At 38.6% G+C, this 13,333-nt stretch overlaps 1 protein-coding gene across 1 annotated transcript in view; it reads right to left on the reverse strand.

Moving 5' to 3' along the window:
- The window catches only part of KIZ (kizuna centrosomal protein), a 132,281-nt gene that overhangs the window by 88,462 nt on the left and 30,486 nt on the right, over positions 1-13,333 (reverse strand). The window lies entirely within an intron of this gene.

Genomic DNA, 13,333 nt, shown 5'->3' on the forward strand with positions numbered 1-13,333 from the left:
GTGGATAAACAATTAGGTTGTTTAGGTCATTCTCAGAAATATAATGAGGAAAAGGAAGCATGACTACTGAAATCAACACCGACCTCGTTTTATAAAACTCACAGCTTTCACAAAATAAGTCAGAAAAACAGTACAGTCCATACTAGTTAATTTTAATGACAATATTGGTTCACAAAACAAATATTGTCCAGCAACTATGGGATCTGTATTTTTCAAAAACAGATGCACACATTGCACAACTATGTGAAAGTACTTAATGCCACTGAATTGTACACTTGAACATGGCTAAAATAGTAAATTTTATGTTATGTATATTTTACAATTTAAAAAAAAAGCTGAGAGTTCTAACCACTTTTCACAAAGAAGCTTGGATTTAATAGAGCTAGGGAGATACTAGACAAAAAAAGAAAGAGAGAGGGAGGGAGAGTGAAATATATACAAAGGACTATAGGAGGTTTCAAAACTATTTCTAGTATTATGTGTAATATTAAAAAAAAACTTCAAATAATCACATTCGGGATTACATTAAAATATACTCCATTTGTGCAAAATAATCCTAATTGCCAGTCAAACTGCAAATAACAACAGCAGTTTTTCCTGAACATCTTCAAGTAATTTTAAACACATGTAAAGCAATTTAAATTTATTGTCATGTTATATGCAACTGATGAATTACTGAACTCTACATCTGAAACTGATACACTATATGTTAACTGATTGAATTTAAATAAAATAAGTAAAATAAAATAAAAGGAAATAAGAATAAATTTACTGTCATGTCTATGGGGGAGAATGAGCATTGTCTCTTCCTTAAAAAGAGAGGGGGCTGGAAAAAAAAGGGGGGGTGTTGGGTGGAGGGAGCAACAGAAGCAATTGGTTCAGTGGCTTGATCAAGGACACACAATGGGAAGTAGAACTGGAAGTAACAATAATGAAGCCTTGAGGAAGTTAAGCGCTTTTCTTCTAAAGGAACCAAAGCACCTCTACAAACCTAATAGCCTTTACTTCACAGCCCTATAGAGTAGATGGGGAGATGTATTCACACCTCTCTTCTGTGGATGGGAAAATCTGAGGCTCAAATTGTTAAGAGAGATAATGTTACACACACCAACTGAAACAGAATCCAGGTCTTGCTTCTCTTCAAATATACTGTCCCTCCCTGAAACCATAAAACTTCTAGAAAACACAGGCAGAAATCTCTTTGCCATGAGCCTTAGCAACAGTTTTCTAGATATGTCTGCCTCCTCAGGCAAGGTAAACAAAAGCAAAAGTAAACTATTGGGACTATACCAAAATAAGCTTTTGCACAGTGAAAGAAATCATCAATAAAACACAAAGGCAACCTACTGAATGGGTGAAGATGATTTACAAATGATATATCTGATAAGGGGTTAATATCCAAAATATATAAAGAACTTCTACAACTCAACACCAAGAAACCAAATAATCTGATTAAAAATGAGCAGAGGAGGGGCACATGGGTGGCTCAGTCATTGAGTGTCTGCCTTCGGCTCGGGTCATGATCCCAGGGTCCTGGGATCGAGTCCCGTATTGGGCTCCCTACTCAGTGGGGAGTCTGCTTCTCCCTCTCCCACTCCCCCTGCTTGTGTTCCCTCTCTTGCTGTGTCTCTCTGTCAAATAAATATCTTTAAAAAAATTTTTTAAAAAATGGGCAGAGGACCTGAACAGACATTTTTCCAAAGAAGACATGCAGATGGCCAACAGACACATGAAAAGATACTCAACATCACTAAGAATCAGGGAAAATGCAAATCAAAACCACAGTGGGCTATCACCTCATACCTGTCAGAATGGCTAGAATCAAAAAGACAAGAAATAACAAGTGTTGGCGAGGATGTGGAGAAAAAGGAACACTTGTGCACTGTTGGTGGGAATGTAAATTGGTGTAGCCACTGTGGAAAAAGTAATGTTAGTTCCTCAAAAAGTTAAAAATAGAAATTAGGAAGAGAAAAGCAATAGTGACAATCAACAAAACCAAAAGTTGATTCTTTGAAAAGATCAACAGACTGACATACCTCTAGCTAGACTAAGAAAAAAAAAAAAAGAATTTAAGTTATCAAAATCAGAAATCTAAGTGAGTACTTTGTTACCAACCTTACAGATATAAAAATAGAAATAAAAATAAATATAAAAATATTATAAGGGAATACTATGAATAACTGTATGCCAACAAATTAGACAACCTAAGTGAATTGGACAAATTCTTAGAAAGACACACGTTACTAAAACTGACTCAAGAAGAAAGAGAAAATCTGAATAGACTTGTAGCAAGAAATTGAATTAGTAGTCAAAAAATTTACCACAAAGAAAAGTCCAGGACCAGAAGGCTTCACTGGTTAATTCTACCAGAGGTTTAGAGTTAATACCAGTCCTTCACAAACTCTTCCAAAAACAGGCAAGGAAGAAATACTCCTCAACTCATTCTATGAGGCCAGTCCCTAACACCAAAACCAGACAATGATGCCTCAAATAAGGAAAACTACAAACCAATATTTCTTATGAATATAGATGTTAAAATTCTCATCTAAATAATAGTGAACTGAAGTCAGCAACACATAAAAGGAATTATACACCATGACTACGTAGGATTTATGCCAGGAATACAAAGTTGGTTCAACATATGAAAATCAAGTAATGTAATACACTATATTAATAAAGGGGAAAAAAACCCAAAAGATTATCTCCATAGACACAGAAAAAGCATCTGACAAAATCCAACACATATTCCTGATAAAAAGCACCATACAAACTAGGAATAAAAGGGAACTCCCTCAACCTGATAAAGTGCATCTATGGAAAACACACAGCTAACATCATAGTCAATGGTGAAAGACTGAAAGCTTTCTCCCTAAGATCAGGATTAACACAAGAATGTCTGCTTTCACCATCTCCATTAACAAGACATGCAGATTCTAGGCAGGATAGTATGGCAAGAAGAAGAAATGGAAGGCATCTGTATTTCAAAGGTAGAAGTAAAACCATCTCTATTGGCAGATGACATGATTTCATATAAAGAGAAACCTAAGGAATCACAAGAAACAATTAGAGGTAATAAACAAGTTCAGCAAGGTTGCAGGATACAAGATCAATATACAAATAGAAATAATGTATTTCTATATATTAGCAATAAACAATTTGAAACTGAAATCAGAAAACAATTCTATATATAATAGCATAAAAACAGAATAAATTTAAAAAGAAGTGCAAGATTTGTACACTGAAAATTATAAAACACTGATGAAAGAAATTAAAGAAGGCCTAAATAAATGGAAAGACATTCTGTGTTCAAGAAACATAAGACTTAATGTTGTTAAGATGACCAAATCTTACTCCCAAATTGATCTACATATTCAATGTAATCTCTATCAAAATCCCAACTGGCATTCTTACAGAAATTGGCCAGCTGACACTAAAATTCATATGGAAATACAGGAACCCAGAATAACCAAAACAATTTTCCAAAAAAAAGAGCAAACTTGAAGACCTAATATTTCCCACTTTCAAAACTTACTACAAAACTAGGGTAATTGTAGACTCTACTGGCGTAAGGATATACATAAAGATCAATGGAACAGAATTCAGAGTCCGGAAATATCCACATATCTACAGTCTACTGACTTTCTTAAAGACATTTTTAAAGAGTAGTTTTAAAAGTTCAAGGCTAGAAGGGGCTGGAATTGATTATTTCCCTTCCTCCACACAGAAGGCTAGATAGAGCCTTCAGAGGTTAGTATTTCTCTTCCCTCAGGTCAGTTAGGCTCTGGCCAGTTTCTCCTAAGGGCAGATCTTAAGAACAGAATGCTCTCATGTATTTAAAAATGGTTACTTTTCCCCTGCCCATGCCTGAATTATAGGGGGATTTTTTTTCTCTGATATTCACTGTGCAGACCTGTTAAAGCTCCCTGGAATTAAAACACAAAAGTGGGGGAAGGAAGACTATGACTAGGTTTCCCTGGAGTCTTCATCTCTCTGACCTGTCTATGCTGAGCCTCTGGCAATTTGTCAATTACAGTTCATTTCTCTATCCTGGCACTGGTTATTGCAGTGGTTTCAGCAGGGCTCTAATAAGCTGTCATTTTCTGTATTCCCTGTTGGTCTCTCCAAATTTAGAGGTGGCGGATTGCTCTGTAACCTCACTTCTCTGAGAGATCTAAGAAGAGTTGCTAAATTTTTTATTTGTTCAGCTTTTTACTTGTTACGGTGTGGTGACTTCCAAACTTCATATATGTTGGACCGGAAGCCAGACTACATCATAATTTCAGCAGCTGAATATTATCCTATTCTATAAATGTACCATAATTTATTTAACCAGTCTTGTTTTGATGGACCTTGGTTTGTTTCCCACCATCTACCATTCCAAACCATGCTACAATGATTATCACTGAGCGTGTATGCCTCTAGGCACACATGCGAGTACATTAACAAGACAGCTTTCTAGAATTGAAATTGCTAGGTCAAGACTGACTTATAGGATATTGCCATTTCACCACCCAAAGAGGCCACCATGCCATAAGAATTTTCCATTGTACCATACGGTTTAACCAGCAAAATTATAGTAATCAACATCCTGATTCATTTATAATATTCATTATATTTGTGACTTCTATTCCTTTTGTAATTGAGAAGCTGATAACAGAACAAAGACAAATTTTAAAACAGGTGAAAATCACCTATTACCATTGTCCTAATCTAACAACTACTTTCATTTTTCCTGTGCTCAAAAAAAAAGGTCTTTTTTTAAGTTTTTTTTATTATGTTATGTTAATCACCATACACTATATCATTAGTTTTTGATGTAGTTTCATGATTCATTGTTTGCGTATAACACCCAGTGCTCCATTCAGTACGTGCCCTCTTTAACACCCATCACCAGGCTAACCCATCCCCTCAGCCCCCTCCCCTCTAGAACTCTCAGTTTGTTTCTCAGAGTCCACAGTCTCTCATGGTTCGTCTCCCCCTCCGATTCCCCGCCCCCTTCATTTTTTCCTTCCTGCTATCTTTTAAATACATGGCTTCAAATGATGGGCTACTGTGGAGAACTTCAGCTGGTCATATGCTGAGGTCGCTTAGTGAAAACCTGAGGCAAATCAATGATCAGACTTGTGAGTTGGGGAGGCCTTTGATTTTTCACTTTCAAGACCCATTTAGGGAGTGTTATGAACCAATACTAGAGCGATTACTAACCCAGCACAGGAAGTACACACCTCCCTCTTCACTGGTCTGCTAAAGGCCAAAACGTAAAGCAAAGAAGTGGGCGTGTCTTAGAGATGAGAAAGCCACCTAGGGAGGGCCAAAGGAAGTGCCCCTGACTACTCCTTTCAACCAGTAATTCTCTAAGTCCTCTGACCTAACTAGGAGGCTAAAGACCCCAAGTCCATTCCCACTTAACAAAGAACCCCAAGAGCCAAGAAATGGAGAGAAACAACAATATCTAAATAGTAACCCACACAGTCAACAAAAGAAGCATGTAATCATGATTTAACTTATAGTAAATCCTTCTAGAACCACAGTAAGTGAAAAACAGCAACAACAACAACAACAATTTAAGATAGCATGTTAACAAAGGCTACTTCCTAAAAGCAGGAGAAATTATAAATCTCTACAACAGCAAACGGTTATAAAATGCCAACCCTTTCCACAGTTTGGCTATTGCAGACATTGCTGCTATGAACATTGGGGTGCATATGGCCCTTCTTTTCACTACATCTGTGTCTTTGGGGTAAATACCCAGGAGTGCAATTGCTGGCTCAGAGGTTAGCTCTATTTTTAAATTTTTGAGGAACCTCCACACTGTTTTCCAAAGTGGCTGTACCAATTTGCATTCCCACCAACAGTGTAAGAGGGTTCCCCTTTCTCCACAACGTCTCCAACATTTGTTGTTTCTTTCACTGTCCATTTTGGCCATTCTAACTGGTGTGAGGTTGTATCTCAGTGTGGTTTTGATTTGGATTTCCCTGATGGCAAATGATGATGAACATTTTTTCATCTGTCTGTTAGCCATTTGTATGTCTTCTTCAGAGAAGTGTCTGTTCATCTCTTCTGCCCACTTTTTGACTTGATTATTTGTTTTTTGGGTGTTGAGTTTGAGAAGTTCTTTATAGATTTTGGATACCAGCCCTTTATCTGTAGTGTCATTTGCAAATATCTTCTCCCATTCTGTGGGTTGCCTCTTTGTTTTGTTGACTGTTTCCTTTGCTGTACAGAAGCTTTTTATCTTGATGAAGTCCCAAAAGTTCATTTTTGCCTTTGTTTCACTAGCTTTTGGAGATGTATCTTGAAAGAAGTTGCTGTGGCCGATGTCAAAGAGGTTACTGCCTATGTTGTCCTCTAGGATTTTGATGGATTCCTGTCTCACATTGAGGTCTTTTAACCACTTTGAGTTTATCTTTGTAAGTGGTGTTAGAGAATGGTCGAGTTTTATTCTTCTGCATGTGGCTGTCCAATTTTCCCAGCACCATTTATTGAAGAGACTGTCTTTTTTCCATTGCATGTTTTTTCCTGCTTTGTCAAAGATTATTTGACCATAGAGTTGAGGGTCCATTTCTGGGCTCTCTATTCTGTTCCATTGGTCTATATGTCTGTTTTTGTGCCTGTACCATGCTGTCTTGGTGATCACTGCTTTGTAATATAGCTTGAAATCGGGCAACATGATGCCCCCAGCTTTGTTTTTCCTTTTCAACATCTCCTTGGTGATTCGGGGTCTTTTCTGATTCCATACAAATTTTAGGATTGTTTGTTCCAGCACTTTGAAAAATGTTATTGGAATTTTGATCGGGATGGCATTGAAGGTATAGATTGCTCTGGGTAGCGTAGACATTTTAACAATGTTTATTCTTGCGATCCATGAGCATGGAATATTTTTCCATCTTTTTGTGTCTTCTTCAATTTCTTTCATGAGTGTTTTGTAGTTCCTAGAGTATAGATCCTTTACCTCTTTGGTTAGGTTTATTCCGAGGTATCTTATGGTTTTTGGTGCTATTGGAATCATTTCTCTAATTTCTGTTTCTACAGTTGCGTTGTTAGTGTATAAGAAAGCAACTGATTTCTGTGCATTGATTTTGTATCCTGCACATTACTGAATTGCTGGATGAGTTCTAGTAATTTGGGGGTGGATGGAGTCTTTTGGGTTTTCCACATAAAGTATCATGTCGTCTGTGAAAAGAGAGTTTGACTTCTTCTTTGCCAATTTGAATACCTTTTATTTCTTTTTGTTGTCTGATTGCTGTTGCTAGGTCTTCTAGTACTATGTTGAACAACAGTGGTGAGAGTGGGCACCCTTGATGTGTTCCTGATCTTAAGGGAAATGCTCTCCAGCTTTTCCCCATTGAGGATGATATTTGCTGTGGGTTTTTCATAGATGGATTTTATGAGCTTGAGGAATGTTCCCTCTATCCCTATACTCTGGAGAGTTTTAATCAGGAAAGGATGTTGTATTTTGTCAAATGCTTTTTCTGCATCAATTGAGAGGACTATATGGTTCTTCTCCCTCTTCTTATTAATGTGTTCTATCACATTGGTTGATTTGCGAATGTTGAACCACCCTTGCATCCCGGGGATAAATCCCACTTGGTCGTGGTGGATGATCCTTTTAATGTATTGTTGGATCCTATTAGCTAGGATTTTGTTGAGGATTTTGGAATCCATATTCATAAGGGATATCGGTCTGAAATTCTCCTTTTTGATGGGGTCTTTGCCTGGTTTGGGGATTAAGGTAATGCTGCCCTCATAGAATGAGTTTGGGAGTTTTCCTTCTGTTTCTATTTTTTGAAACAGCTTCAGTAGAATAGGTATTATTTCTTCTTTGAATGTTTGGTAGAATTTCCCAGGGAATCCATCAGGCCCTGGACTCTTGTTTTTTTGGAGGTTTTTGATCACTGCTTCAATCTCGTTACTGGTTATTGGCCTATTCAGGTTGTCAATTTCTTCCTGTTTCAGTCTTGGCAGCTTATAGGTTTCCAGGAAGGCCTCCATTTCATCCAGATTGCTCAGTTTATTGGCATATAGCTGTTGATAATAATTTCTAATAATTGTTTCTATTTCCTTGGTGTTAGTCATGATCTCTCCCCTTTCATTCATAATTTTATTAATTTGGGTCCTTTCTCTCTTCTTTTGGATAAGTCTGGCCAGTGGTTTATCAATCTTATTAATTCTTTCAAAGAACCAACTTCTAGTTTCGTTGATCTGATCTACTGTGTTTCTGGTTTCTAATTCATTGATTTCTGCTCTAACTTTAATTATTTCTCTTCTAATGCGTGGCTTAGGCGTTGTTTGTTGCTTTTTCTCTAGTTCTTTAAGGTGTAGAGTTAGTTGGTGAATTCAGGATTTTTCTATTTTTTTGAGTGAGGCTTGGATGGCTATGTATCTCCCCCTTAGGACTGCCTTTGCAGTATCCCATAGCTTTTGGACTGATGTGTTTTCATTCTCATTGATTTCCATGAATTGTTTAAGTTCTTCTTTGATTTCTTGGTTGACCCAAACATTCTTGAGCAGAGTGGTCTTTAGCTTCCAACTGTTTGAATTTCTGACAATTTTTTTCTTGTGATTGAGTTCCAGTTTTAAAGCATTGTGGCCTGAGAATATGCAGGGAATAATCTCAATCTTTTGGTATTGGTTGAGACCTGATTTGTGACCCAGTATATGGTCTATTCTGGAGAAAGTTCCATGTGCGCTTGAGAAGAATGAGTATTCTGTTGTTTTAGGGTGGAATGTTCTGTAAATATCTATGAGGTCCATCTGGTCCAATATATCATTCAAAGCTCTTGTTTCCTTGTTGATTTTCTGCTTAGATGATCTGTCCATTGCTGAGAGTGGAGTATTGAGGTCTCCTACAATTAACGTATTGTTATCAATATGACTCTTTATTTTGGTTAACAGTTGGCTTATGTAGATGGCTGCTCCCATGTTGGGGGCATAGATATTTACAAGTGTTAGATCTTCTTGTTGGATAGACCCTCTAAGAATGATATAGTGTCCTTCTGTGTCTCTTATTACAGACTTTAGTTTAAAATCTAATTTGTCTGATATAAGAATTGCTACGCCAGCTTTCTTTTGAGGTCCGCTGGCATGGAAGATAGATCTCCATCCCTTCACTTTCAGTCTGGATGTATCTTTGGGTTCAAAATGAATCTCTTATAGACACCATATGGATGGGTCCTGTCTTTTTATCCAATCTGCAACCCTGTGCCGTTTTATGGGAGCGTTTAGGCCATTCACGTTGAGAGTGATTATTGAAAGATATGAATTAATTGTCATCATGTTGCCTGTGAAGACGTTGTTTTTATAGATTGTCCCTGTAAATTTCTGTTGTAGATCACTCTTGGGGTCTTTCTCCTTTTATAGAACCCCCCTTAATATTTCTTGCAGAGCCGGCTTAGTGGTCACATATTCTTTCAACTTCTGCCGGTCGTGGAAGCTCTGCATCTCTCCATCCATTCTAAATGAAAGCCTTGCTGGATAAAGTAATCTTGGCTGCATGTTCTTCTCATTTAGTACCCTGATTATGTCTTGCCAGGCCTTTCTGGCTTGCCAGGTCTCTGTGGATAGGTCTGATGGTATTCTGATGTTCCTCCCTCTGTACGTAAGGACTCTCTTCCCCCTAACTGCCCTTAAGATGTTTTCCTTGGTTCTAAGATTTGCAAGTTTTACTATTACATGCCGGGGTGTTGGCCTGTTTTCCTTGATCTTAGGAGGGGTCCTCTCTGCCTCTAGGCCTCGAATGTTTGTTTCATTCCCCAGATTAGGGAAGTTCTCAGCTACGATTTGCTCAAATACATGTTCTAGCCCTCTCTCTCTCTCCACTCCCTCCGGGATTCCAATGATTCTGACATTGGAACGCCTCATGGTGTCACTTATTTCTCTGATTCTATTTTCATGGATTCTGAGTTGTCTTTCCCTGGCCTCCTCTTTTCCCTTTTTATCTATTATACTGTCTTCCAGATCGCTTATTCTCTCTTCTGTCTCAGTTACCCTAGCTGTTAGATTATCTAGATTGGATCTCATTGATAGTATTTTTAAATTCTGCCAAATCACCTTTTATTTCTGCCCTTAGAGACTCTATGTTGCCATTAATTGATTTCTCCATTCCAGCCATTGTCTTCACAATTGCTAGCCTGAATTCCATCTCTGACATCTTGGTTATATCTGCATCCACTTGTAAATCTGCAGCATGTCATAATCTCTGAGTCTTTTCTGTTTTGGGGGCTCCTCCTCCTAGTCATTCTGTTAATGGGTGTTTGAGGGAATGTATAGAGTCGAAATTATTGACCAGAACCCAAGCAAGTTGCACCTGTTTTCTTGGGACCTTAGGGTTGCTGGCCTCTTGTTTTCCCAGCCTGTCTTCTGCGGGAGGGGCCTGCCGCACTGTTACTCAGGCAACCCCATTTGGGTGGAGTTGCCCTGCGCCCCTGTGGTGGGGGATGGGCTCAGTGGGAATCAGTCTTTGGGGCTTTTGTTCTCTGGCACCTTTCCCTGGCGGCTTTCTGCGTCTCTTCTGTGAGTCAGAGCAGAAGAGACCGTTTCCAACCCTCTGCCTCAGAGCAGAGAGACCTCAGTCTGTTCTTCATTGAGCTCTGCAGGCCACACTGTCTCCGTTTCTGTCCGTGCTGCTATAAACTGCAGCGTCCTGGGTTGTGCGCCCCTCCGCAGCGCTCCCAGTCCTGCCTCCAGGTCGGGGCACGTCTCTGCCCTTTGTGCTTCTAAAACTGCCAGCCGCTCCCAATTCGCTCATGCGCGCAACTCCGCTGCTTGCGGTTTCCACCCCCAGGGTTGCAGTTCACCGGCACAACCCCAGCGCACCCGGTTTCCATCTCGGAGGCTGCAGTTCGCGTGCACGTGACCGTCGCTCCGGTTTCTGTCGGGGGGTGGCGGGGGGCTGTGGTTCGCGTGTGCGCGACCCCGCCGCTCTGGTTTTCCACCCCGGGGGCTGCCCTAAAGTTCTTTCCCGACGCTACCAGTCTGCAAGTCTGTGCCCTGTCTGCAGCGCGTGAGGCTGTCACTCTCCGGCGGTGTAGGATCCCCACATCAGGCACCCTCCCGCCGCCGTTTATCCTTCGATATCTGCCCGCAGGATCACGGCTCTCCGCTTTGTACCTCAAAACCAACTGCCTGTGATATTCTGTTTGTAGAGATCCAGATCTTCTTACATCTCAGGCTAGTTTCGTGGGTGCTCAGAGTGGTCTGGTAGTTATCCAGCTCAATTCCGGGGACCAGTTGAAATAGGGTCCCCTACTCCTCCGCCATCTTTCCCCTCTCCCAAAATGCTATTTTCTATCTCACAGTCCACATTCAAATTTTGTCACTTGGCCTAATAATGTCCTTTATATAGCTACCTTTTTTCCAGGTTCAGGACCCAATCTAGAGTCATATCTCTTGAGTCTCCTTTAATCTGGAACAGCTCCTTAGTCTTTCTTTGTCATTCTTTTTTTTTTTTCTTTCTTTCTTTGTCATTCTTGACCTTGACATTTTTTAAGAATACAGACTGGCTACTTTGCAGACTGTCTCTCAATGTGTGTTTGACTGATGTTTCCTCATGTATATGTTCAGGTTATGCATTTTTGGCAGGAAGACCACAGAAGTATGTTTCTAGTTTTTCAGTAACAGGAATAATACTCTGATAAAGCAAGTTTATTGGGATGGGAGTTAACCCCCAATCCTCCCACTATCAAGCAGAATAATTAGAAATATTCCCTTAAAAATTTGACCTCTTGGGGCACCTGGGTGGCTCAGTAGGTTAAGTGTCTGACTTTTGGTTTTGGCTCAGGTCAGTGCAGAGCCTGCTTGAGATTCTCTCTCCCTCTCCCCCTGCTCATGCTCTCTCTCTCTCTCAAATAAATAAATCTAAACCAAAAACAAAAACCTTGACCTCTTAAAAAAAAAAACCCAAAATTAAAAAAAAAAAAAAAACTGACAACAACATAATGTCATTTTAAACCCATTATATTAAATCTTAGAAATTAAAATTATTATACCCAATTCTGGATTGGGTCCTAGAATAGAAAAAGGACATTGATGGAAAAACTGGTAAAATATAAATAAAGTCCAGAGTTTAGTTAATAGTAATATACCTAAGTTGGTTTTTTAGATTTGAAAAATGTGGCACTGTAATGTAGGTTGTTAAGAACTGTGTGAACTGGGTGAGGGAATCCAAGGAAACTGTACTGTCTCTGCAACTTTTCTGCAAATCTAAAATTATTCTAGAATAAAAAGTTTACTTAAAAAATAACCCCTGGGAAGTGGGGTGTTGGGGATATCATTTAAGGGTACAAACTTGCAATGAGTAGTAAATAAGTCCTAGAGACCTAATGTACAATATAGTGAATATAGACAATATTATATTATAATCATCAAACTTGGTAAGAGACTAGAACTCAATTATCCTAACCACTGAAAGGAAATGGTAATTATGTAATGAGATAGAGGTGCTAGTTATCACTACAATGGCAATCATATTACAATATATAAATTAACCTGTTATATACTTTATATATAGTTCAATAAAAAATAAATAAAACAACAATAACAATTAAAAAATCCCCAGTATTGATGAAGGTTAGGTAAAATAGAAGCTCCTATATTGTTGGTAGTAAAATAAACAGGCGAAATCGTCTGATAGCAAACAGGAAAGAATCCAGCATCAAAAGTCCTAAACATCCTTATTGCCTTTGATTCTGTAATTTTACAGGGAAACACCTTAAGGAAGTAAGCCTAACAGGAAAAAAAAAAAAAGCTATGTGACAAGTTCATTTGCAGCATTATTTACAATCATGAAAAGTTAGAAGTAAACTGCATAAAATAGGGCAAGATTATGAAGTCACAAAAATGAGGCAAATGAAGACTATGGTGTAGCAAGGGAAATGCTTAGATATGGCAAGTGAAAAAAATCCAAAATTATATATTCAGTATGCTTATACCTACGTAAAGATAAATCTAACATAGGAAAAAGAAATTAAACAAAATGTGTTTGTATAGGATTATGCCAGGAAAATGAATATTGTTCTGCTCAACTGTTCCTTTTTCCAATTTAACAAATTTAACTTGACTTGACATGTTAAAAATAATTTTATTGAGCTATAATTCACATACCATAAAATTCATCTTTTTAAAGTATACAATTCAGGGGGTTTCCGTATAGTCACAAGTGTGGAGCCAACACCACAATCAATTTTAGAACACTTCATCACCCCCAAAAGAAGCCCTGTACCCTTTAGCAATCACTCCCCATCCTCCCTGACCAGCCCCCAGCCCCGGGCAACCACTTATCTACTGCACCATTTTACATTTCTACCAGCAATTACATAAACTTTTATAACAAAAA

This window comes from Mirounga angustirostris, unplaced genomic scaffold, assembly GCF_029215605.1.
Source record: "Mirounga angustirostris isolate CCGP_5_RB_7025 unplaced genomic scaffold, mMirAng1.0.hap1 SCAF_10, whole genome shotgun sequence".
Taxonomy (NCBI): Eukaryota; Metazoa; Chordata; class Mammalia; order Carnivora; family Phocidae; genus Mirounga; species Mirounga angustirostris.